We start from the raw sequence: 27,216 nt of genomic DNA, 5'->3' as shown, positions 1-27,216 counted from the left end.
AAGAGACTAAACAATGATAGTGATGGAAGACCTCATGATGAGGTGACACTTGAATTATTTACTTAATAGTAGCTTGGTTTTGCAAGTTAAACACTCAGCTATCAATCATTCAACAAACACTGATTGCCCATTTATTTGGTATCAGGCATGGTAGTGCAGTATGTCCTGGGTTTAAAAAGATCGATAAACCATGGCTTCTGCTGACAAGGCACTTAATTTTAGTAAGGGAAGAGAGACACTTCATCAACAGCCTATATCTAATTGTAACTAGTGTTAGATCAGAAGACTGCACTAAGTGAAGAGAAACAAGCAGAAGCACAGAGGGAAAAGATTACTCCCAGTGAGGTTTTCCAGAAGGGAAGTTTAGGATCTTGCAATGCTCCCCAATATTTAGTACATGATAGTCACTTATACAGCCCAAATAGAGAGTAAAGGACAATAAAAGAAGAGAATTTCTCGTGGCTGAAAGTGACCACCCCCAGGGCTCTGCCAGCCCAGGCTCCCATCTATTCCAAAGCTTAGAATGAAATCTGTTCTCTGCACACTCACACAAGAGTTGTTTTGGTTTTGGGGGTATTTGGGGGGTAGCAACTAAGACTACCATGACCACCTTTCCACAGGTCCAGGTACCTTGCCCATTTCTCAACCTTAACATATTTATATCCTTACATCCTCTGAAACTCTATAGCTACAGACAGTGGTTCTCCCAGCCATGAACATATTTTACAGCTCACCCATGAAAGACCTTAAGAGTTGAAAAAATTTCATTTGAGAAACTTTTCTGTTAAATCCCAAATCTGCCAAAGAAAATCAAACCAACTTTTAAATACAAGACTTAAGAACAACATTTTAAAAGAGTTTGAACATTTTATGATGAAATGCATTTTGGGGATTTGCTTTAGAATCATACAGAAGAGAGAGAAATTGGTGAGGGTATAGAAGAAACAAGATTGACAATAAACTGAAACTGGGTTATGGGTATGGTGCGGGTGGATGGGAATGTAGGTAGGGTGGGTGGGGAGGAGTGTCATAGTAGTTTGTCTACTTCTATATTTGTCTAATGTTTTCCATTACAAACATTTTTGTGGCTTAGTTTTATACAGCAAAGCCTAGGACTTACAAATTTACATGGGCATCCTGAGAAAATGATTCTCATACAGGAATCTGGGGTTCATAGCTATTTCAAAATCTATCTGTTATAGTAGTGAAAGTTTTCACATGCAAGACAGATAGTAGAGTGGCCGTGTAGACTGATGGCTAAATATGATGCATATATTAAAAAAAAAAAAACCCTCAGCCCTGGCTGGTGTAGTTCAGTGGATTGAGCTCGGACTGTGAACCAAAGTGTTGCAGGTTCGATTCCCAGCCAGGGTACATGCCTGGGTTGCAGGCCATAACCCCCAGCAACCGCACATTGATGTTTCTCTCTCTCTCTCTCTCTCTCTCTCTCTCTCTCCCCCCTCTCCCTTCCCTCTCTAAAAATAAATAAATAAAATCTTTAAAACAACAACAACAACAAAAACAACGACAAAAAAAAAAACCTCTTCACTTAGCCAAACTGGGCTTTACTATATTAGTGATTGACTATCAGAAAAAAATATTCTCAATGCTTTTACCCATTTAATAAACAACATTTACTGGGTTCCTACTAAGACTTGGCATTTCCCCATGTTATCTCATCAATAAGATTATGAAGATATATTATATTTTCATTTTGTAGATGAGGAAACTAAGCCTCAGAGAGAGTGAGTTTCCTGCTCAAGGTCACAATGAGCAGAGATAAAGGTCAGGACTCTTTCCATTCTACCAGCACTTAATTAAAACAAAACTCTTGAAAGGAAAAGACAAATAGAAAGTAGGACAGCTTTCCTGTTCTGCAAACTACCCCAAGGTGACCAGGAGTGCTTGTCTTCCCACCATCTGCTTTCTCTACTTCCTACCTCTTGTTACTTAGAGGTCTGACATACAAAATTCGTCAATTTTTAGGGGGAAAAAGTAGAGAAATATTGATGAAGCAAGACAAAGTGTCCTCTTTTTTATTCCCTGAAAGTCAGAAGTATTTTTGAACCTTTAAAAGATGTTTTCAAACCATTAAAATCTTAAAACTTGAATAGTCTAACTCAAAACTACTGAAACTACCAAATGAAATTTCTTACAATTAAATATCATTATGGTGTTCACAAATTATAAAAGATAAAATATTTTCAAAAATAGAGAGTTATTTCATTCAATATTAAACAAAAGTGTATTATTGAAGAAATGGTATTAAAATTATGTCTCAAGTTTTCCAAGTTATCTAAAAGAAAGCTCAAGTTGACATATTAATAGAAAATGAAATACTAATTTGGGTATATTCCCATGATTTTTTTGTTTTGAATCAATATATAACTGTATTATTATAATATAATGATTTGTATATAAAAGTATTAACTTTTATTAAAATGTCCCAGAAAAAAACCCTTTTATTTGTAGGCAACCACTCAAAACAGATATAGAATGCTGAGTTAAGCAGAGAGGTAGAGTGAAAAGATCAAGCTATTTGAAGCCAGAAGAAATGAGTTACAAGCTTGGCTTTGGTGCTAAAGACTTTATAACAAATAGGCAAATCATTTGGTGAGCTGTAAGATAAGGGGGGACAGGACAGGGAGAAGAGGAGAGAAAAGGACCTTAATAATATTTAAAGTTGCAGGTAAAATTTCATAGGTAGATTTAAAAATCATGTGTGGGAACACAATGCGTGTTTAACCTGTCCAACATGTTGAACTGGTTACACTTTTTAAAGTTTTAAATTAAGATCTTATAAACCCCCTGAGAATTTATGATATCTATAGACTAATAAATGCTATCTCAGATAAAGAGGAGGAGCAAATGCCAGAGCCATGATTGTACACAGCTGCTGCAAATAAGTGACTTGATTGGATGACTAGAAACACAGCACATTCATTTTCTAAACTCATCTTCAAAATGGTTACATATCCTTATTAATGCCAACACTGGTTGAATCCTTGGAAAATAAAATTTTTGTTATGATTTAAAATTTTTCCCTTAAAAAGCAATATACCAGAATTTAAAAATACCAGATGTAGGGATAGTATAAGTATAGTTGGAGTAAAATGGGGATCAATTTAGTTATGACCAACTCCCACTACTAGTCCTATACTTCTTACCCAATATAATAAACACAGTATGCAATTATGAACCTGGGAACAAAGTTCCCCTAGTTGGAAGAAAAGCAAATACGTTGGCAAATCTCAAATGAGATTAACAATTGAATATTAATTGCAAAAAAATAAGTGCCACAAGACCAAATATCAATATTTGGAAGGAGTCCTTCTGGTTGTGGAAAATGAACCCAGGCACAATCTTTTGTCTCCAGAAACTACATATGGATCCAAATGCATATGCGCAATGCGCACTGTACAAGTTGGAGACCATGTGCTGTTTATCATTTTAAACCCAAAACTTAGCAGAGGGCCTGGCATAAAATAAGCACTTAATAAATGTTTATGGAATGAAAGAACTCTGCAACTGTAGTTTACATAGTGTTTTTGCAACTTTTTAGAATGTGTCCCACAGTGAGAAACACATTTTATACCAACTCTTGGTAAACGCAAATGCACACACATGAATAAAACAAAAGTTATGAGGCAAAACTTAATTTAATTTGAGAGATGCTTTCTGATAGTTTCTGTTCTGTTCTGTTTTATTTGACATAAAAACATACTAGTTTTGACCCACTAAATTGATTTTAATAAGTTACCAATGAATCAAGACCAGAAGTTTAAAATACAGATTTATACTGTTTTTATTTATGTTGCTTAAATTCTTACATTTATAGGCTTCATTAACTATAGATCACTTTTTAAAAATTACAAGATTTTTGTATCTAGAAGGGAATTTAGAAAGTATTCAAATCAACTCTAAAATGTTGCACCAGTTGTGAATTCACTGCAGTGGATTCTTTTTCATCAATGTTGCTGAATTAGAGCCTACCTGGTGAAAGCAGATAGGCCCTACCTCACACAATAAAGGAATTTCACTCAAAATGGATCACAAACCTAAACGTAAGAGCTAAACTTATAAAAGTCTTAGAAGAAAATTTAAATTTTCATTGCTTTGGATTAGGTATTGATACAATGTCAAAAGAAAAAATAGCTCTGTCTGGTGTGGCTCAATGGATTAAATGCTGGCCTGCAAATCAAAGGCTTGCCTGTTCAATTCCCAGTCTGGGGCACATGCCTGGGTTGCAGGCCAGGTCTCCAGTAGGGGGCGCAAGAGAGGCAAGCACACATTGATGTTTCTTTCCCTCTGTTTCTCCCTTCCTTCTCCTATCTAGAAATAAATAAATAACATCTTAAAAAAATAAATTGGATTTCACCAAAATTTCAAAACTATTTAGCTTCAAATGACTCCATGGGGAGGATACACAAATGGCCAATAAGCACATGAAATGATGCTTGTATAACTAGTCATTAGGAAAATGCAAATCAAAACCACAAGGAGATACTACTTCACACCCACTAGGTTAGCTAAAATAAAAAAGACAGACAACAGGGATGTGGAAAAATTGGAACCTTCATAAATGGCTGATGGGAATGTAAAAATAGTGCAGTTGTTTTGGAAAATGAGCTGGCAGTTCTTTAAAAATTAAACATAAGAATTAAACATAGAATTGTCATGTGATGCAGAAATTCTGTTCTAAAGTATATACCTAAGAGAAATGCAAAATATGTCCACACAAAACTTTGTACATGGATGTTTATAGCAACATTATTCTTAAGAGTCAGAAAATGGAAATAACCCCCAAATATTCAAGTGATGAATAAACAAAATCCAATATATCATACAATGGAATATTACTTGATCACAAAACTAAATGAAATACTGATACATCCTACAGCATGAGTGAGCCTCAAAAATATTATCCTAAGTGAAAGGAACCAGTCACAAAAGACTGTGTGTGATTCCATTTATATTAAATGTCCAAAATAGGCAAATCTTATAGAGACAGAAATAGATTAGCAGTTGCCTAGCGTTAGGAGGAGTGACTGCTAATGGGTAGAAGGTTTCTTTTGGGCTGATGAAAATTTTCTAAAATTAGATGATGATTCTGCTGGCACAATTCTGCCAATAAACTAAAAATCTTTGAATTGTGCATGTATAATATTTAAATTTTAGATTTTGTAAATTATATCTCAATAAAGTTGTTCTTAAAAACAAAGCAGATTAGAACTCTGGAATAATCAAGAAGTAGGACACATGCAACACATCTTATGCCTGAGTGCCGTATGTTAAACAATGTCAACCTATCTAAATGGCAGGCAAAGAAGCAGGGCTTTTCCATGGTTCATAAAACGATCTCTGAAGTCCCTGTAGAGTTGTGGCTCTTAACCTCTTATTTTAGGCGACAATTGGAAAGACATGAATTTATTGATTTAAGCTTTGAACCTTCTCTTAAGTGATATTGATCCTTACAAAACTTTACTTCAACCTACAACTGAGGACCTTCTGCACTAGAAGTAAGAGAACTAGGCATCCCCAACAAATTAAGATGTTAAAGGAATGAAGGGTGTCATGGGCAAGTAATTGATACGCTCCTTGAAATCAGGGACTCATCTTTGCCTCCCCAAGGAGGGCCAGGCCTACAACAGGATGTTCAGTAAATAAGATTAGAAGGCGGCAATGAAAGGCCTTAAGAGCTGAAGACCAGGGGCTTTCTGATCGGGAGTCTGTTAACCTCTTTGGACGGGTCCTGATGGAGGGAATGGCAGAAGAAGCGGCCCGCAATCTACTCTGTACATTTATGAGGCAGCATGCCTCAGAGCGGTTTCTCAAACTTGAAAACTTGAGATTTCCACCCCCACGTCTCACCCCCACTCCATGTGTCCTGGTCCCTCAGTGTAAGAAACACTGTTAAAGAATTAAAGAAATTCTGTTAATGAGTTTTAGAAATGCTTTCAATGATTAAAACTAAAACTGTGTCATTGTAAAGTGACTAGGGATTAGCGGTGTGAATTATAAATGCATAATGGTGGGGGGGAAAGTCGCTGAAAGTATGCGCACCCCTGGGATATCAGATAAAAAAAAACAGGTGATTCTAAGTCTTCTTTAGTATCTTCTGGAAAAGAATGTCACTGAAAAGAATGGGGCGGGCGGAACGGGCAATCTCGCAGACTTCTGTGAGAAGGGAGAAACACCCTGGTCTGAGAGGGCGGGCGGGCTCCGGAACGCCACACCGCACGCGGGCTCTACCCTGACGTGACCCGGGGCATCTTTCTGAGCTTCGCACCATTCCGGGCCGCCTCCCAGTGGTGGCTGTGAGGAAAAAACGGGGCCGGGCACAGAGTAGGCGCTCAGAAAAGACAGCCCCGGCAGCGAAGGGCCCTACTGTGCGCCCCGCGCGGGCGCCGCGGCAGCTCCCTTCCCGCCCGTGCGTCCGCTGCCCCGCGCCCCCACACCGGCCTCCCGCCACCCGCCACGCTTGGCCTCTGGCAGGCGGGGCCGACGGCACTGGGAGCGGGAGCCAGAGCCCGTGCGGAGCCGCCGCCGCCCGGGGCGCTCGGTCAGCCTCCGGGACACCAGAGCGGGGCGCCACGCCGCCACCGCCGCAGGTCAGAGTTCGGGTGCCGCGCGGCCGCGGGGTCAGGGGACATGGAGGGAGGGGGCGCACTGACGGGTCCTGCTCCTGAGAGGGTCGGGGCTGAAGGCTGGCGGGGGCTGAGGAGACCCGGCACGAAGGCTCGGTCTCAGAGAGGACCGGGACTGACCGAGGAGTCGCTAGTATGGGGTGTTGGTCCGCCGGGACTCGGGCTGACAGGTCCCAGGCTGAGAGGGTCGCGCCCTGAAGAGACGTCCGGCAGGAGCGCGAGCAGACGAAGCGGAGGAGGGCACCGGCTGCACGCGCGGCGCTCCAGAGAGCGGCGGTCCAGCCCCAGGAGAGGAGCGCGTGCCTCCCGCGCTGCCTCCCGCGCTGCCCTGGGTGGGGGTCCGAGAGAACCTGGGACCTCCGAGCTCCCCGCTGAGGCGCTCAGGCGTCCGGGAGCGGCTCCAGGGAAACTTTGCAGCAGAAACACGGGATCCGGTGCGTGGCGGCCCGGCTGCCTTGTAGTCCTCCTGCTGGGTCCGCAGAACCCAGGCAGCGATCGCTATGTGGTCATAGTGACAGCTAAGCGAGGGTCGCCCTTGGGGTCACCCAGTCCCGGTGCCTAGGCACTCTGGTGGCTCTGAACCTTGTGAGGGTCTGGGGGTGTGCGCTGGAGTCCCCAGGGTCGTTGGGGATGGAGAGTGCGCCCTCCCCACACACCCCGTGTTTGGACAGGGTGCGTTGGGGTTTTGAGGGTTCCCACTCGTGCCCACAGGCTCCTTGTAGCCTGAGATAGGCAGAGGCAGGGTGCTTAACAGAACTCTGGTCCCTCTGTAGGGGGTGCAAGGTGGTGAGTAGCCGTGGTACTTTATGCCTTGGTATTTGGGGCGGAGCCTAAGGTAAGGAGGCAGAAACTGGGAGTAACCTATCTGCTGATTTTATATAAGGTCAGTTAGGTAAAGAAGGGGCCTTTACCTCTGCTGGTGAATCAGAAGGCTGCATTTCTAAATCCTTCTTTCTAACTCCCAGTGCTTAGGTGAGTTGGTTTATTTTAACTGCATTTTGCTATAATGTGTTGATGTGCCAAAGTTTGCAAGATGATGATAGTTATTGTATAATATTACCATTATATTATTATTTTGCTTTGTTTTGTTTTGCCGTGAAAATCTAATTCACTGGAGTCTGAGGATAATAGTTGGGGAAATAGTGTCAATTATTTCAAGAGAATGGAGTGAAAAAATAGTAGTCTGTCATGAAGGAGTTGAAGTTTTCCTTTCAAGCTTGTGGATAAACTGTAAAATTATTTTATGTGAATTATCATCTGGAACAAAACCAGGCAAGGTGGTGAACAGAGTTGTGTGATACCTATTGCTGGAGAAACTCGATTTTAAAGTACATTATTTTAAGGTCAAGTGCTTTTACCATTCATGAGACAAATTGTAATTGGGGTTATTGAGGACCTGGTCAGATTTTCGACAGATCTGAGGTGTTCTGTGGTACTTTTCCTGTCTATAGCTAAGTGATCAATCGCTGACTGAAAGCAGAACCAACCTGGTGGTGCTAAATGATTTAGAAAACCCTTCTAGGATGGAGACTGACGTAGATACTCACTGTGGCTTCTCCCTTAAGGAAATACCTTCCACTCCTATTAAAGTTTTATAGAAAACAGGCATAGATGCTACCAGTTAGCATTTGGAGTGGTATTTAAAAAGATCCTGTTCAGATTTTAAAACAATTTTCGTGTTGTCTATTTTCAATAGATTCACTCTAAAATTAATACATTCTGTAGTATTATTTAATATACAAAAAACTTAAACTAATGTTTTATTAGCCCAAATTGAAGTTTCTTTATAAACCATCCATTTTTGTCATACTTTATACTTCACATAATTTTTCTCCTTTATTTAAATTAGATGATATTTGATATTCACTTGCTGATGATTATTTTAAATTTAAAGATCTTAAAATCAGCTAGTGACTACTCAGTCTTTTGCAACTCACTGGAAGGAAAAAACCTTGTGATTTAATTTTTTATTTAAGTTTGTTTCTAGTTTTTACAATAACTACTATAAAATCATGGCATCAGTGAAGTATAAAGGTTTACAGAATTCCAGGTTAATTTTTTTGGACACTTTTTTTCATTCTTTTACATTTAAAAGAATATAATTTCTTTTTAATTAAAACTGTGATTGGTATTTTAAATAATTAAATACACTATTTTCTTTGAAGAGACTAGTTTTCTTAATGTTCATTTCTTTGTATATTTCAGAAATACATTTAAAAGTAATAAATGATAATTTTTTAAAAGATCACAATGTAATTTCAAAGTCCCTGTGACATTAAAATTATATTATCTCGATGTATTAAAATTTATACAGGAGAAAAAGTGTGATGTTAGGAATATGCATTAGAAATGCATTACTGCTCATGGCTAATTGATTTAAATTAGTAGGTATTATAACTATAAACACTTATCTCCCTTCTGTAAATCTCTGACAATAAGGATGTTCACTGCTAATTTTAATTATCAAGATAATTATGCATGTGACAGTGGTGTAAAAGGCTCTGCTGTGAAAACATGTGGAAGTATTAATGATACATTTCATTTAGTTTTCAAATTGCGAAATGATTGTTAATAACAGGAGACTTTCATAAAGTGGGAAAAATATTAAAATAACACTTTGAAAATGTTTTATATATCCTGGCCCATACTTTTGCTTCTTTTATAAGGTCTACACATGCCCAATGGATAGGACAGAAAATGTTAGTCATTCTAATTTGGGTGTTCTGTTGAATTCACTGTCATTTGAATTTGGAAATATAATATATCATGAGATATGGCAAATGTACTGGAACAAGTTTTTGATCTTATAGAACTTCACTAAATAAATATTAGTCAAATAGGATTTTTTGGAATCAATTATCAAGAAAACTTAAGTTGCTAGTCTATAAGTGAAAATATATGACCTCCACCTTAAAAATTGTTAAACCGAATTTCTAACTTGCTTTTCTTATTCTTTTTCCTAGCAGATCTCCACATTAAGGTAGTTGACCTCTTGAGCTATTTCTTTTCTCCTTTTTCTCCCTCATAAGGCCAAAAAGCAACAAAAAGAGCAGCGATTTAAAATGTTTACAAAGTTCCTTCAAAACTGATATAATTTGACTCCACAAAAATAAAATGAGATCTGTAAATAGCCATGTTATAAGCATAGATAGATCCAGTATATCATATTTCAGCTAGTTTCATATCATTCTAGATTTTTAAAAATGTTAAATTGCAGGTTATTTGTAATCTTCCTGAGGTTTTCTTATTAATTCTGTATTTTATTACAATACAGAGGTAGATTCGAGAGAGTTATATGACATATGTTTTAAAGCTTATTTAATATAAAAGCATCAGGTTTTAATATTTATTTACCTAAAATACTTATGTAGGTTCTTAGAAAAGAAATTGGCACCAATACAATAGGCCATGTTTTGGGGAAAACTTTTGCAGATACTAAGAAAAGAAAACGTATCACCAGTAATAGTATATGTTTAATTTTTTTTATTTAAAAAACCAGGTTTAAATAAGCTTAATACTTTTTTCAACTATCAATGGAAATCAATATCGTAATAGTGAGCTTTTAATTCAGAATATGAATGTCTACATTTTTAACCATTTCAATTATTATAGCGGGGCAAGTCACTTACCCTACCCTAACTCTCTATTTTCTCATCTGTGAAATGGAAAATGCGTTGCAGTTATTGTACCATGCTTTTTTTGGTATGTTTTTACGACTTTATCAGCAAGCCTGTGTATAGTAAGTGATATAATGTTGGCCCCAAATTAATTGAGCTGATATTTTTAAAGAGAACCTTTATGGTTATCTGTGTTATAGCTAAATAACTCTTTTACAAATGTTAATAATGAACCCTAGTACTGATTTTGAGATTATTGTTAAGAATGAACTGAAGATAATGCTTGCCATGAGGTGATCAATTTATAAAATGTTTCTGGAAATATTTAATCATTATTCAATTTTAAATTGTCATCATTCCCTGATTACTTTGGATAAAAAATCGGCCTAATAATTATTTTTGTTTTATTGATACTATCTTTGTGAGTCCTATAGTAGACACAGTGTGGATCCTCAAGTATCATTACTGTATATCTAGTGCACCTAAAAGGCGCATTTTGTGCTTTTTAAAAATAAAGTTTTGTTCTTTACATATATGTATGGTGCATACTCTGAATGTACTGTATGTTACCCAGGAGCAAGTCTATTGTGTAATGAGTGCTATAATCCTTCAGATCAAAAAGCAGTTTAGTGTCATAGCCTAAAGAACTAAATGACTTGTGCTTATTGTAAAAACTGGGTCTCTTTCTAACAAGGTATATCACTTACTTAAAACAAATAGGCTTTTGGTGGCTTAAAAAGTGAAAATGCCTCCTAATAACCCACCAATTTACTAGTAGGGAGTCATTGGAAAAGTCTGTAATTAACCGGGCATCATCCAAATAATAAATTTTAAATTCTCCTTATGAATTGTTAAGTAATGCACTTTATTATGAAATGTCTCCTGTGCAAGAAAGTAAGGGACTTGGTTCCAGGCCTGACCCCCACTATGCTCTTGGAATATAAAACTACAAAGCCCAAGTAGAGACATAGCTAAAAGGCAGGGAAAGTGAAGGACAAAAAAAGGCTTAGGCCAGTGCCTGTAGGTAAGGGTTCCATTTTTCTGTGGCTTCCACTTTGGGGGTGGGAGGTAGAGAATGGCATTAACTTCCTCTCTCTAAAGAGTATAGTTTGAGCTTTCTCAGAGTCATTGCTTTACCTTCTATTCCAGTGACGAGGCCATTTGTAACTTGAAAATCTTTTTTGGGATAGGGTGCAATGAGTTTCCTTTTCCTACTATGATTTCTCAGAAATAAAGGAAAGAAATGAAGCATCAATTCATGCAACATAAATCAATTAAAATAGAGATTTGAAACCTTGTAGGCAGGATTTAAACTAGATCATATAATAATAGTTTAGTTCAATTGGATTCAGTATCTGTTTAGAAAACATTTTTATTTCATTGCATTGATTGTAGAAAATAAATTAATTGCTGGTTTTAACTGATTAAAAACATTTTAATTTGTGGACTCTTCTAGGATAATTATATGATGAAAATTTATGGAGACAAATTTTCTGACCTTCTGAGAAGAGTTCAGATTAGTATAAACCTGGGGGAAGAAGTCCTTCACAGTTCACCACAGATAAGTAGACAGTAGATATGAGGGAGGTAGAAAAATAGGGAAATACCCTGAGTAGGAGTGTAAGAGATTTCTGCATGCTCAACTCCCACAATCAGCAGATTGCATAGTTACTGTGCATAGACCTAAAATATAAGGTTGATTTCTAAGAATTTACCAAGGTCTTTGATGACATTATAGAATTTTAGAATAGCTCTACATTCTAAAGTTGCCACTTAATCCTTATTCTCTCTGGCACTATAGGTTCCTCTGGGAAAGTGAATAGAAAGAGGATAATCTTATCCTGTATGTTTAAGGAATAAATTTTCCTTTATAGTGAAGGCATTGTGGAAACATATGTGTCAGACCACCAGAGTGCAATGACGAAATGCTACAATGAACCCCTTAACCTTGACCCCACGGCACTGGCTGTCATTCCACCTCTAAAACTCTCTTTCGTCATTTGAAAGTTTGGAGTCCACTTTTGAAATGCTAATATTTTTAGCAAGGTTAATTCTTTAAATCATCAACAAAAATTTGAAATGTTAGTTCCTAGTTTCCATGCTATCTGAAAAAGAGGCCTTTAAACAGATAGAAAACACACTTGAAAGAGATCAGTACAAGGAAAAATAAAAGCAAAATGATTCATGTTCCAGTTTTTCCATAAACCAGGCTTCATGAAAAAAATATGAAATAGCCATTTGAAATAATGATAGGAAAGGATTTATTCTCCCATACATGCTTTTATTTTCCTCTTAAAAATCAACACAAGTTACAATTCTTTCTTGAACCATTTTTTCCTTCAAAGAAAACAAATTGTTGTTCCCAAACATCCATTCACCTAGGAAATATCAAAATTAAGATTATGAGTTAGCCATTGGTTAGTATCAAATATCTGAATATTACCTCTCGCTATGTCTTTTATTTTGTCTGCAGTGCTAGACAAATTATCTAGTCTTTTCATGATTTCTTCCAGATTTTTAAAGTAATTTTCTAATAATTTGAAATGACAGGAATCTTTCAATCTCATCAGAAAAATAGTACACTGAAGAAGTATAAATAATGCTTATGCTTTGGGAGATCTACAGATCATAAAATATCATACATGTCTTATTTTTTTCTTTTGTGTTTTTGCCAAAACTAGTTATGGCAAGCCAACACATCTCTGTTAGAAATAGAAGCTTAGTAGCTACCTCAAAAGCAGGTTTAACAATTTTGTGAATCAGCTAATAGGTAGTGTTTAACAGTTAGGTGTTACTTACCAGTCACTTGCTTTTCCACAGGATTGCTGAAGTTTGAATCTAAAGCATAGCATCTCAAAATCTTACCTTACTAAATATTGTTCTTCTCTGTCAGTTGAAAATTACTTATATAAATAAGTTTTTAATGGCATATAGAAAAGTATATAAGTTTTTTCTCTTGTTTTATATCGTGGATGGAGTTTATGAAAGAGAAAACATGTGTATAGTGTACATGTAAATGAAGACGATAATTTAACAAATTATTTGCATGTGTCACTAAAATCCAAAAGACTGAAGAAAATACCCAGGCATTTGCCAATGCAGGATTACTACATGTTTTCCTAAAGCATTTGGAACTGATTAGAAACAACCTGGCTTTATTTAAAGGCATATAATATATTTTTAAATTTTGTTTTCAACGAAGTCTAAATTGTTAGCTTTTAGGGACTAGAGTAGTACAATTTCTACAAAAATATAGATTACCAGTTTCTTGAAACAGGTATTGACTGGGTTTAATTTCTCTTTCTATCTCCAGCATACAGCATATATAAGCACTTAAAAATGTTTTAATAACAATACAGAAATATTCTAAGGCAGTGTTTCTTAAAGTGTGGTTCTTGGACCAGTAGTATCAGGATTATCTGAAAACTTGGTAGAAATGAAAATTCTTGGGCCCCACCCCAGACCTATTGAATCAGAAACTGTGGGGATGTATTTTAACAAGCTCTCCAGTGATTTCTGATGTATACTGTTTCAGAACCCCTCACCCAAGATGATTTCTGCATTCAATCTGATAGCCTGGAGCACATTGGTTAGTTCACTTAGTTTGAATAATTTTTAGTAGGCCTTACCCTGAGTGTTAAGTTCTTTGCCATATTCTGCCTAGTGGTGGAATCTCTTGGGATCATCCTGTGACATTTCATTTATTGGTTGGACATTTTATTACTTAAATAAGGTTAGTGTTATTGTCAATATGCTTGTGTCAAGCTATGTAGCAATTTTTAAGTTACAACTTTTTAATGGAAACAACTTGACCAAAAAGCTGTTACAGAACTTTGAGACCCCTTAAAACAAAGTTTAAAGAGAAAAAAAAAAAGCTAAATGGATCACTTGTTAGTCTGTCACTGGTTCGTCTCACCTTAGAATAGTTTTTAGGATCCTGAGTCTCCAAGTTCAAAGAGTACAACTTCAAAGACTGGATTTTATAAGATCACAGAGGATGGTTCACCCCTAGAGGATTCACATTGAACAGACTTAAAAGATAATGGATTCGTAAACCTTAATTCCCGTTTAATATTAGTAGAAAATATACCCTTCCTAGTGATTGTTGATAGGTTTTTTTATTATAAAATTCTATTATTCTGGAATTCAAGAAACTTGTACTTTGGCATATCTCTGATGTCTCTGATTTAGTTCAGGCTGTTTAGAAAGCAAATTGGGCAATATATCACATACTCTGATGCTACACCCCAACTTCTGGTACTTTTTCAAGAGAGAAGGAGGATATAAGAAAAGCCATATACACAAAAACTCATAAAAGCATTGTTATAGGAACCGATATTTGGAAGTAATTTGAATATTCAACAGGAGGGGGATGGTTAAGTAAATGATGGTGTAATCACTAGGTGAAATGTTATACAACTATCAATGACAATTTAAAAAACTATAGCAAATCTGAAAAATACTGAGTTATAAAAAGTAGCATTAAAGATGTATCTGCCCTAATGACTTCAACATTACATAAACATATGTACATGAAAACATCTCTAAGAGAATATATAAACATTATGACAACTATATTAAAATAGTAAGGTTAGCAAGAGCTTTTTGGGTTGTTTGTAAATTTTTCTGTTTTTAGTCATTTTTCAAAGTTTAGTCAGTAGTATAAATTACTTCTATAATTAAAAACATACATTTATAGCCTTTTTTAGTGTGTCTATGATCAGTAAAAATCAAGGTAAAGAAAGAGTAAATTAAACATTGAGATCCTCTAGCTATTTTATTTTTTTAAAGCCATTGAAGATAATGTAAGGCACTACATGCATTATTTTCTGTTATACCCAATTTTATTTCATAATTTTATTTTGCATACTGGGTTCCCTTACTCTTTCTTTGCTATGCCAGCTTCTATTTGGGAGGGAAAATAATCCCATCTCTGTTATAGCCTCTTAGTTTTGTTCAGCCATTTATAAGGTTTGATTTTGTTGATTTCTTTGGGCCTGTATTCTCTTTCATCTTTAGCATGGTGACAAACAGAGCTTTCTAAAATAGTTTCCCTAGTTATTTTTATAAAACCATCCCCATTAAATTTTTTAAAGAAAAGTATGTATGTATATTATGTTTTTTCCTAAAATTATTATTTTATAAAAAGTTGCTTTATAAACTGTTAGTTTGAAATTTTCTTTTTTTAATTTATTTAATTTTTTCAATTACAGTTGACATTCAATATTATTTTGTATTATTTTCAGGATTTTTTTCTAAAATTAAATAACCTCATGATAGAGTTATTTGGTTGTCTAACTCAATGTAATGATGAACTTGTAATGATAAAGAGCTGGTACAGAAGCATGTGAAGGTAAACTTTGATTGTAAATGGTCATTATGAGACCTTGATATTTTTGATAACTTTAAAAAATAAAAAAGATTTAAAATACCAAGTAAGTAGAGGTTTCCCCAAATTTAGTTAGACCTCTTAGTGAACACTGTAAAAGATGTATCTATATGTATATAAATGTATATACATGCACACATGTATATAACACACACAGAAATAGCCTTTGAATTAATTAATTTTTCCTTTTTTCTATTGCATTGTTTTAGAAATTTCAAAGGGACAATTAAGTGATTTTTGTCCCAGTGATTCTCTGACACAGATCACAGATTACATTTTTCTCGTCACTTTATTTGGGACTTTTTTTTTAAACAACTTGTGTCAGCCTGATGACTTTAGAATAAACTTTACCTGAGTGAAAACAAAGTTCTAAAAGCTTTTTAGAAATTTCATACCAGGGATACTAACCATTTCTCTCTTCTTTCTGCCTTCCCCATTACCTATGATTTAATCCTTAATATAGTCCAAGGCAAACCCAAACTAACAAAATTCAGTTTATAGCTGAATTAGAATTTGTTTGTGGGTAACACAAACTTGTGTTAATTACACCCCAAAGAGCAAATCTGAGAAGATCCTTTTAAATGAAGTTTTATTTATTCAACAAATATTTATTAAGCTCCTACTTTGTGCCAAAAGTTGTTTTAGAGAAAGAGGATAAAGCAATGAAGAAGAGAGACAAGGTCTATCTCTCCTGTAGTTTATGATTATTGTTATCTAGATTTAACAAGAACATTAGTGGGAAAGATGGTGACTAAGAGGAGGCCACAGTCAGGCCCGTGCCTTGTGTCTAGGCAGCATTGCTAGGCTAACAACGAGTCAGTGGCTATTTTTGAATTAGGTGTGCTGTAGGGGAAAACCTGTGTCCTTGAATATATTTCCTAGATGCCCTTATTACTTATTATTTTTGGTTATATGTATATATTTTATGTATTGTATGTTATATATCATTCATTTATTACATAATTTTATTTTTCTCTGTGTAATAAAGTTATTAACAAAGGAAGTAGGAATGTATCCACTATGTATTTAAGTGGTGAACAATCCAAGTCAATTTAGTTCATAATTTTATTATAAGAAATTATTTGCATAAATAAAAATTTAAAACAAAGTTTACTGATCCTATCCCATTAAAATATTGTTTAAAATCCTTTTTTCTCTGTGAAATAAAGCTAGCGACTTTCCTTTAATACCCCATTAAGAGCTTCTCCCTATTTAGAATATAATATTTGAGTAAAAGGAGACCAAGATCCTATTTCCAATGACCCTCCCTTGGTCAAATTAACTTTATAGCTATTTCCAGCTTTTATATTTACAGTCAAATTATCTAACTACCATTTCAGTTCTATTTTTAAATTGACAGAAAATATTTTGACTACTTAGAGTAAATTCTGAGCATGAAACTTTTGGAGAAAAAGATAAGTAAAATAAATTTTGAAGGAATTTATATGACATTAAATGGAATTGATTTTCGTATGTAGAGTGACATGGAATATTAGAATACAGCTCAGGGCAAATGTAACCAAAACTTTCAAGTTTTATAAATTTCACCACAATTTATTCAATTCCAAAAACTCCATGTACATTTATTGAATGACCACTCACTTCTCAGCACTAGGTATCCTTATATGGGAAACAATATCTGCCCACCTGGAAACAGCCTTACAGATAGTAAGAGAGGTGCTTTTCATTGTTGAGACTACATAACGCTGGATAGGTGAACTGGCATCTAGCACTAGGTAGGCAGATAACTATAGCTCAGTAAAAGATAAGAAAATACTGAATGACTGAGCCCCACATATTGACATGAGTGTTTCTTTGGCCGTTCACATGATTCATGCTATATATTCCACTTTGCTTTCTGGAATGCCCTTTGATCCTAACAAAGCATAATACATACACAATTAATTTGTTTTTATTATGCATAAAGTTTTTAAATGCCAGGTTGATTACCTTTGTCATACAACATGTATATGAAATATCTAGCCTGGTCACCGGCTTTTGAATTCAGAAAATGCAAACTAATTTTATTTTTGACTGAAGTAAAACAGAAGGCAGATTTGCTGTGAAATGTAATCTAATGTGGTTATTACACGTTATTTACTGTCATGTCTTATAATTTTTATGTACAAGTTTTATATACCTGGCAGAATTGTTCATTCCTAATGGATAGTAATGACTGTTGTAATGCATTGCATACCTCCCCTAATTCACAGTCTATACTATAGGGGACTGGGTATATTATAAACACTTTATAAGTACTTTTAAATTTTATTTGATTTTGAGGATAACTTTTGCTTTTTCAATATCACTTGTAAGAGATTCTCAGTGCTACTGTTCTTCACATTTTTAAAGGAATTCCCTAAATTACTCTTTAGAATGTTAATTTATATTTTATGGATCATTTTTATGATACATGATATGAAATTAATGCCAGAAGACATTTCCTGTTTGCTCTTCTAAAGTGGCAAAATGGGATATGGAAGGGAAAAATTGTTAATTACAGACTTCAGCATTTTGTGTTATATCTTCTAGTTGTTCTGGTCAGAAGAACAGGTTTTAAATGGCCTAAGGGCCAGAGAACTGTTTTACATTCTTGTTTTGAGGCTTCCAATGGCAACTGTTACAAATTCTGTTTAGTATTACTGCTGGCAAAAAGTTCACAGTAATGTACAACATGAACTGTTATTTAGATTTATTACTCACGCATCAAATAAAACTAGTTCCCTTTCAAACTTTTTGTTAAGTGTTAGATAAAACATTATCAAGTTTTGGCCTATTAGCTTATCATATACAAAAATTTTAATTGATCAGCTATTTCAAATATGAATCACAAGTATTATCATCACAATTACTTAACGAATATCTTTTTATGAGATAGATACAGGTTTATGAACAACTTCAAATGAAAATACCAAATAAACTGATTTACATATGAAAGCAAGGCAAATAAACAAATCTTTAATGTGGCCCTGTGTCATCTCTGAACACCCACCTTTAGTAGGCCTTCATCTGTGGATGTAGAACGAAGGTAGGAGTCTATCAACAAAAGATCAATGCAGGGAATTTGCACCCTCTACACCCTTGGGCACCCTGCCATTATCCTCCTGCAGCCACACCTGTTCATATCCTGCTAGGGCAGTGATTCTTCAACCAGTGTGCCATGGCAGACTGGTGTGCTGACTGAATTTTTAAAACATGCAATACCTGACTAGTCAGGGGCACTGACCCTTTTCTCTTAAATTGTTAAGTAAAAAAAACAAAACAAAACGACACACAAAAAAACAACGGCCAACACAACAGTAGCCATCTAGTGTGAGTGCCCTGTCTTGAACCATAAATATATAGGTCATAAAATACAGTTGCATCTTATTGGTCATGTTTCATAACAAGGTAGTGTCTGATTGGTTAATTCTTAGTACCAGAAATCTTTATATACAAGTATAGGCACCTGATATTTTTAAAAATTCACTTTGGTGCAAAAAGGATAGGTAAATAGTGTTATTATTTTTTTGTGAGTCAAAATTATACCTATTTTTTTGTCAAATCAACAAATATTTTTAGGTGTGCTGCTGCATTTTAGTAATTAGTTCATGTGTGCCATGAGATGAAAAAGGTTGAAAATGGCTGTGCTGGAGCAAAGACGGTATTGTGCCCTATTAGACACAATACCTAGAGAGAGAAGCAAAGTGGCTGGGAGGATAGAGCATGACAGAAGGAAGGATAAAAAACTGAAATAACTTTGAAGTTCTCATTGATGATCCAGACATCAGTTCCCTTAACTTACTATTCATTCATATATGGCCAAACACTGTATATTGCACACATGTTCAAGTAGGTTATAAGCACAAAAGGAGACACCAAAGCCCCTAGAACTAGGAGTTTATAAGCTACATAAATCCAAAAGAAGTGAAGTTAATTGTAACCAACAATTCAAAGCAGTATATGATTAAGTACTAAAATAAGTAAAGCAAAAAAAAAAACCCCAACAACAAATGCTAGAAAAATTCAGAGAATGGCAAGGTCAGTGTGGCATGGAGAGGATGTATACCTAGGAAAAGCCCTGCAGACAAGAGGGGAGTTGAACTCAACCTCAAAAGTTCAGGAATTATCAGAGTAACCTTATTTAAAAAAAAACTGAAAAATATATAGAAAAAAAAGAAGGGAATTAAAGTACAATTCTAGTAATATGAAATATCCAGAATTGGGAAAACAAAAGAGATAGGAAGCAAGTTAGTGGTTAACGGGGTCTGGGGCAGAGGGAGGAGGAGTGACTGCCTAATGGGTACTGGATTTCCTTCTGAGGTGATTAAAATGTTTTGGAACTAGATAGAGGTGATGGTTGTACAGCTTTAATATATGAAATGCCACTGACTTGTATGCTTTAAAATAGTGAATTTTATGTTCTGTGAATTTTACCAAAAAAAAAAATTCAGGGCTTGAGATAGCTTTAAGAGAAGGGGAAAAGAATATCCAGTATAAGAAAACAAAGCCTGGATTAGTGAATGAGCATGGACTTGAGTCGGGGGAGACTTTGCAGAGATCAATCCATTTGACATGGAGAATACATGTATGTGGGTTAGTGAGAAATATGGTTGGAGATGTAGATTTTAGGTAAGCTGAGAAAGTCTAGAATGCAAGCAAAGTAGTGTGGATTTTATCTTATAAGGAGTGAAGAGAATCCAGGTCTTGAGGAGTGAAATGATTTAGTCAGAAGATGAATCTAGCAGTAGTGTACAAGGAAAACAATTACAGGAGGCTATCGCAAAATCCAGACATAACATGAGGAGGGCCTGTAGGAATGCAGAAAGGAAAATATGAAAAATGTTCTAAAGCAGTGAGTGATACTCCAATTGTGGTGTATGGACTGGTGTTGCTCACAAACTCTTAGTTGCTGACTTGACACAAGGTAAGTACAGATTAGAGGATAAGCTTTTAAAAACTTTTATACTTTAAGGACATTCAAGCACATTATTTTGCATTATAAAAGTATCCACAATGTATTGAAAAGAAAAAAGAAAAGGAGAAAAAAAAGAAAAGAAAAAATGTCTTCATCTCAGTTAGAGCACCACCACTGTCCTGAAGGACGAATTGACTGGACTTAGTGACTGAGTCATTTAGGGCAGTCATCAGCCATTTACTCATTTTTATGGCACACTTACTGTGTGCTATTAATACATTTTGTGCTGGCCTGGGATGATAGCGGTATGCAAGACAAAATAGTCCCTTCCCTCACAGAGCTTCCTGTGTTATAGATAGCCCCTTATCAAAGGATTGCTAGATATTAAAAGGAGGAATATTTCAGTTCAATATAAGGAAAGAATTTGAATAACTACAGTTGTCCAACAGTGGAAAAGTAAGTGCTTCATCAGTAGACATATTTATGCCAGTCTGACCATCTGTAAGAAACCTTGCTTTGGTAGGAGAAACAAACTAAGTGACTTAGAACGTCTCTCCCAACTTGAAGGTGCTGTGATTCTCTATTCTATAACATTAACTTAGTAGAACATATTTCATAATTATCTGTATTGGAGCACCAATGCATACTAAGTGCCTGGCCACTTTCATCCATACTTGTAATTACATTTCCCTAAATTTAATGCAAATTCTATTTTAAACATATCTGTACAGTTCCACAGTATTTTTAAAAGAAAGTACTATCTTTAATGCCTTTTCGACCATCATTTATTTCCAATTTTAATATTTGTAGTACGTTCCTCTTCCATGTGATATTTTTCACAAGTAATGCAAATTTCTGCGGAAGTGAGTTACGTAACTCACAGACATGTTGCTGATATTTAAATCATTTGTTCTTGCTCCTGTAATGGCATGGTTGATCAAGACCAGGGATGACTACCCTTTTTGGGAACATCTTTGTGATTCCATTTCGATGTTAGTGAAAGTTCAAATAACTTTTATTATTCAACTTATTTTACATAATTATTACAAGCCTCAAACTGTTATTGTCAACATTCAGCAAGTAGAATTATCACAGATTAATTGCACTTCAGAGGATCTGGAAAACTTAGACTCCTATAGAAGTGATATCCTCACTATATTTTGGGGGAATTCTTAAATAAGGTACATTATTTTCATAAGGATTATTTTAGTGCTTATGTTATCAGGTGATGAAAAAGCTTAGCTAAAGAAGAAAAATTCATTTCACTTTAAGTCTAGTAAAATATTTTGTTAAAATAGCCCACTTTTATTATGTATTTATTAAAATAGCTTATACTTTTTATTAGAATATATGTAAAATTTTGAATTATGCTTTGAACAGTACCTATTATATAATAGGTACTTAATACATACTTATTGAATATTGTTCATTGACTGTGGGGTGGTGGTGAACAAAGCCTTTCTTTTTTATTGTTTTTAATTTTTTTTAATTTTTAAAATTGTTGTTCAAGTACAGTTGTCTCCATTTTCCCACCCCCACCTCCCACCCTCAATCCTACCCCAATTTAGCTTTATTCATGGGTCATTTATACATGTTCCTTGATGATCCTTTCCCCTGTTACCCCCTCCCCTGTCCCTTCTGGTTACTGTCAGTTTATTCTTTATTTCAGTGTTTCTGGTTATATTTTGCTCCCTTGTCTGTTTTGTTGTTTAGGTTCCACTTATAGGTGAGATCATGATATTTGTCTTTCACCACCTGGCTTATTTTACTTAGCATAACACTCTTCAGTTCCATCCATGCTGTTGCAAAGGGTAGCAGCTCCTTCTTTCTTTCTGCTGCATAGTATTCCATTGCGTAAATGTACCACAGTTTTTAGATCCACTCATTTACTCATGGGCACTTAGGTTGCTTCCAGCACTTGGCTATTGTAAGCCTTTCAAATGGAAAAATAGTATGAGCAGAGACACAGAAATAGGGAAAATGTGAGTTTAGAGAAAAACAAAGATAGTTTCCTCAAAGTAGCATGTATGTATAATTACCAATTACATATAACTTTTTGGCTAAATAATTTTGGTGGCTTATTAATGTCTGCACAATATTTAAAGTACTAATGACTCTTTCTGATGCTTATATCCAAAGTGAATAAATTAGCTTAAATATCAAAAATGATTAACTCTAACTAATCTGAATTTCTGAGCCTCTTCTTTCTATCTTCCTTTTCTCTCCTTCCTTTCCTATACCCCTTTATTTTGCTCTAGCTCTAGTTCTTACTTTCTTCCTTTCCTACCTTTTTTCATTCCTGTTGTCTCCCATATTCAAGTCTCTTTTTTTCTGTCTTTGTTTCTCTCCCTGTGATGACTCTCTTCATTTTTGTTTCCCAGTTCCTAGCATCTCTCTTTTTGATAAGGCCTCTAACTGTGGTATGAAAGTGAAGTATATTTTCATCTGCTAATCAAATGGTGAAAGTAGAGATTTTTTTCTTTGTTGAGATACAACTGACACATAAAATTGTAAGGTATTTAAAGTGTGTATTGTGGTGATTTGATGTCTGTACATATTGTGAAAAGATTCCCTCTATCTAGTTAATTACCATATCCATTGCCTCACATATTTATCTCTTTTTTTTTTTTGGTGAGAACATTTATGTTCTATTCTCTTAGCGAACTTAAGTCATACAATATAATTTTATCAATTATAATCCCCATACATTACATAGGGATATTTTTATTCTGAATTTAACACGAACAAATTGTTTATGCTGCTCTTCCTGGGACTAAATGAAAGCAATTATAACTTAAATGAATTTTGATTTATTTTTAAAAAAAATGATTGTATCATCAATCATCAAATTAGGAGAAGGTGCTCAGTAGACCTTAATTCATGAATCCTGGTAAAGCATAGTAGCTTGTTGAAATAACTTAATTGCACTTCCGGCCAAGATGGAGGCATAGGTAGACACACTGTGCCTCCTTGCACAACCAAAATAAGGACAACAAAAATCTAGAAACAAAAAAACAGCCAGTACTGACAGAAAATTGAACTGTATGGAAGTCTGACAACTAAGGAGTTAAAGTAGACACATTCATCCAGACCGGTAAGAGGGGCAGAGTCGGGAGGCCAGGCATAGAGGGGTCATGGCAAAAAAAAGTGGTGACTGGTGGGCAATGGGCAGACCCAGCAAGGTGGTGGATTGTGGAGGGGTGCGACACATAAGGCGGCTGGCAAACTGGGTGGTCCCACATTCGCCCACAGATAGACCAGGTGAAACTGGGGAGCGAGACAGACCTTGCAACCCAGGGTTCCAGCGTGGGGAAATATAGCCTCAAAACACCAATTGAAAAACACCTGTGGGGGGTTGAGGTGCCAGGAGAGACTCCCAGCCTCACAGGAGAGTTCATTGAAGAGACCCATAGGGTCCTAGAATGTACACAAACCCACCCACACAGGAATCGGCACCAGAAGGGCCCAGTTTGCTTGGGGGAAGCAGCGGAAGTGACTGAAATCTGGCAGAGAGGAGAGCAAGCGCCATTGTTCCCTCTCGGACCCCTCCCCCACATACAGCATCACAGCACAGCGACTGGGTTGACCCGCCCTGGCGAACACCTAAGACTCCAACCCTCACCACGTAACAGGCGCATCAAGACACAGAAAATGGCCCAAACAAAAGAACAGATCAAAGCTCCAGAAAAAATACAACTAAGCGACAAAGAGATAGCCAACCTATCAGATGCACAGTTGAAAACACTGGTAATCAGGATGCTCACAGAACTGGTTGATGTTGGTCACAAATTAGAGGAAGAAATGAAAGCTATGCTAATTGAAATAAAGGAAAGTGTACAGGGGACCAATAGTGACAGGAAGGAAACTGGGACTCACATCAACAGTGGGGACCAGAAAGAAAAAAGAAACATTCAGCCAGAACAGAATGAAGAAACAAGAATTCAAAAAAATGAGGTGAGGCTTAGGAACCTCTGGGACAGCCTTAAATGTTCCAATATCTGAATCAGAGGGGTGACAGAAGGAGAAGAGGAAGAGCAACAAATTGAAAACTTATTTGAACAGATAATGAAGGAGAACTTCCCCAGTCTGGCAAAGGAAATAGACTTTCAGGAAGTCCAGGAAGCTCAGAGAGTCCTGAAGAAGTTGGACCCAAGGAAGCCCACACCAAAGCACATCATACTTATATTACCCAAGATTAAAATGAAGGAGAGAATCCTAGAAGCAGCAAAAGATAAGGGACAGTTACCTACAAAGGAGTTCCCATAAGACTGTCAGCTGATTTCTCAGAAGAGACCTTATAGGCAAAAAGGGGCTGGAAAGAAGTATTCCAAGTCATGAAAGTCATGAAAGGCAAGGACCTACATCCAAGATTGCTCTGTCCAGCAAAGCTTTCATTTAGAATGGAAGGGCAGATACAGTGCTTCTCAGATAAGGTCAAGTTAAAGGAGTTAATTATCACCAAGCCCCATATTATATGAAATGTTAAAGGGACTTATCTAAGAAAAAGAAGATAAAAAATATGAATAGTAAAATGACAACAAACACAACTATTAAGAACCACACCTAAAACAAAATAAAAAACAAACTAAGCAAACAAATAAAACAGGAACAGAACCACAGAAATGGAGATCACATGGAGGGTTATCAACAGGGGAGTGGGAGGAGGAGGGTGGGGGAAAGGTACAGAGAATAAGTAGCATAGATGGTAAGTAGAAAATAGACAGGGGGAGGGCAAGAATAGTATGAGAAATGTAGAAGCTAAAGAACTTATAAGTATGACACATGGACATGAACTAAAGGGGGCAATGTGGGTGGGAGAGGGTGTGCAGGGTGGAGGGGAAGTGAAGGGGTAAATGGGAAAACCATAATAGCATAATCAATAAAATATATTTTTAAAAAGAAATAACTCTTAATTGTCTTTAACTACCTTAATTTCTATATATTTTTCTCAAGCGGCAGACATATCATATGATCCTTTAGCGTCTAATTAAATCTTTATATATGCAGTTACACAAGAGCTGGAATATTTGGCCAGTTTGTTCATTCTTTATTCCCAGTGCCTAGAACAATGCTAACAAATATCAGATGCTCAACAAATAATTGTTGTCTTTTATTTCAAATCTTCAAGCGCATTCTACTTGCTAATCCTAAATAGTTATCATGACATTTTAGAGTAACATTAATCATTAGGATAACTTAGTTTATGATGGGTTTATAAATATAACCATACGATTTCATGTTTAGAGAATGCTTTCCTTTCATTCAGTCTATGCTTTAGTCTTAGCAAAAAGTCATTTAACTATCCTTCTAAATGACTCTTTTATCTCAAGCACCCCTAAATTAATTTAGCTATTTTAGAAATAGTTAATATTTATTGAACACTTATTCTATATCAGGGTCAATTTTAAGCACACTACATACAATATCTCATTTTATTCTTCCAATAATCATATAAGTTATACACTGTTATCTCTATTTTTCAGATGAAGAAACAAGTACAGAGAGAGAAAAATAAACTGCCAAGTGATAGAACTAGGATTTGAACTCAAGAAACCTGAACCTAATACCCTGTCTTGCACTCTTTAATAACAAAAATCTAATTTTCCAGATTTTAACTTGGTAGAGAATATGTCTATACTACCCCCACCATTCCACACTTAACAGTTATATCTGCACAAGAATAACCATATTTAGGTGTAATCATGGATTAGATTTAAGCTGTTAGTTATTCTGGTTCACTGCAGATCAGTTTATGTGTCATGTAAGTGGTGAGCAACTTGAAAATACTTATTTTTGTTACTTTTGAGAAGATAAATTAGATCACTAAATCTTCAATTTATATGCAGTAACTCCACCATCACTTAAAACCAACCACTGTTGTAGGAGGTGGGTAGGAGAGTGAGTGGAGGTGGAAGAGTGTATAAGGGGGATAAATGGTAATAGAAAAAATACAATTAAAAAAATTATCATAGACACAGATAAAACCAACCACTGTTAGGAGATTCTTTATTTCTATTTTTCTTTCTCTCTTAAATTACTCTTAAACTTAAAAAGGCATTTTATTTTGTCATGCCAGGATATAGAGGTCAGCTTAATAGCAAATGTTGTATGACCATTGTAAAAATACAGGGAAGGCTGTAATTGGTCCCTTATGAGTCTGCCCTGTAATGGAATCAATCAGCAGTTTTGGGGAGTTGAGGGCAGTGGCAGATCCATGTATTTAGTTTGATGGGATAAAAATTCGTCACTTGGAAATGTTCATATACTTTTACATTCTCCTGTGAAAATTCAAAGAGAATTTTCACTTCACAGTACAGTACCCTACTCCCCTATCTTTGAAAAAGTTGGTTTTAGTATTGGAGAATGAGTAGAAAGGGACTGGATATGAAAAGCTAGAGGAGATTGAAGTCAATATTCATAATAAAATGCTGAAGAGGGAGAGGTTATGAAATTACTGGGTTGAGAATGGAGAAAGTAGTTGGGAGAGTTTTTGATGAAGGAGACACGTTGGAGAGTATAATGTGAAAAAAAATTGAAGGGAAGGGGAAATATGAGGGGAAAGGAGGTAAAGGAAGGATTGCTTGTGTTTATAAACTCAATCTTCTTTAATGTATTTTGAAAGACTGGAGCAGAGAACAGCATTTCTTTTAATCTTGCAAGGAACAA

General features: G+C 35.8%; 1 protein-coding gene across 5 annotated transcripts in view; it reads left to right on the top strand.

The window, feature by feature from the left end:
* Positions 1–6,326: 6,326 nt before the first annotated feature.
* The window catches only part of PPARG (peroxisome proliferator activated receptor gamma), a 145,650-nt gene continuing 124,760 nt past the window's right edge, over positions 6,327–27,216 (top strand). For 2 of the 5 annotated variants that reach the window (XM_045832276.1, XM_045832278.1), the window contains exon 1: positions 6,327–6,611. The gene's annotated coding sequence lies outside the window, so the exon portion shown is untranslated. Of the gene's footprint in view, positions 6,612–6,729; positions 7,082–7,482; positions 7,620–27,216 lie in introns of those variants that run through there. The other 3 variants (XM_045832277.1, XM_045832279.1, XM_045832275.1) reach the window with 3 other exon arrangements.

Source organism: Phyllostomus hastatus, unplaced genomic scaffold (assembly GCF_019186645.2).
Source record: "Phyllostomus hastatus isolate PE091 unplaced genomic scaffold, TTU_PhHast_1.1 phas_contig_16, whole genome shotgun sequence".
NCBI lineage: Eukaryota > Metazoa > Chordata > Mammalia > Chiroptera > Phyllostomidae > Phyllostomus > Phyllostomus hastatus.
Note: the sequence above shows the minus strand (reverse complement) of the source record. Positions and strands in the feature narration are given on the sequence as shown.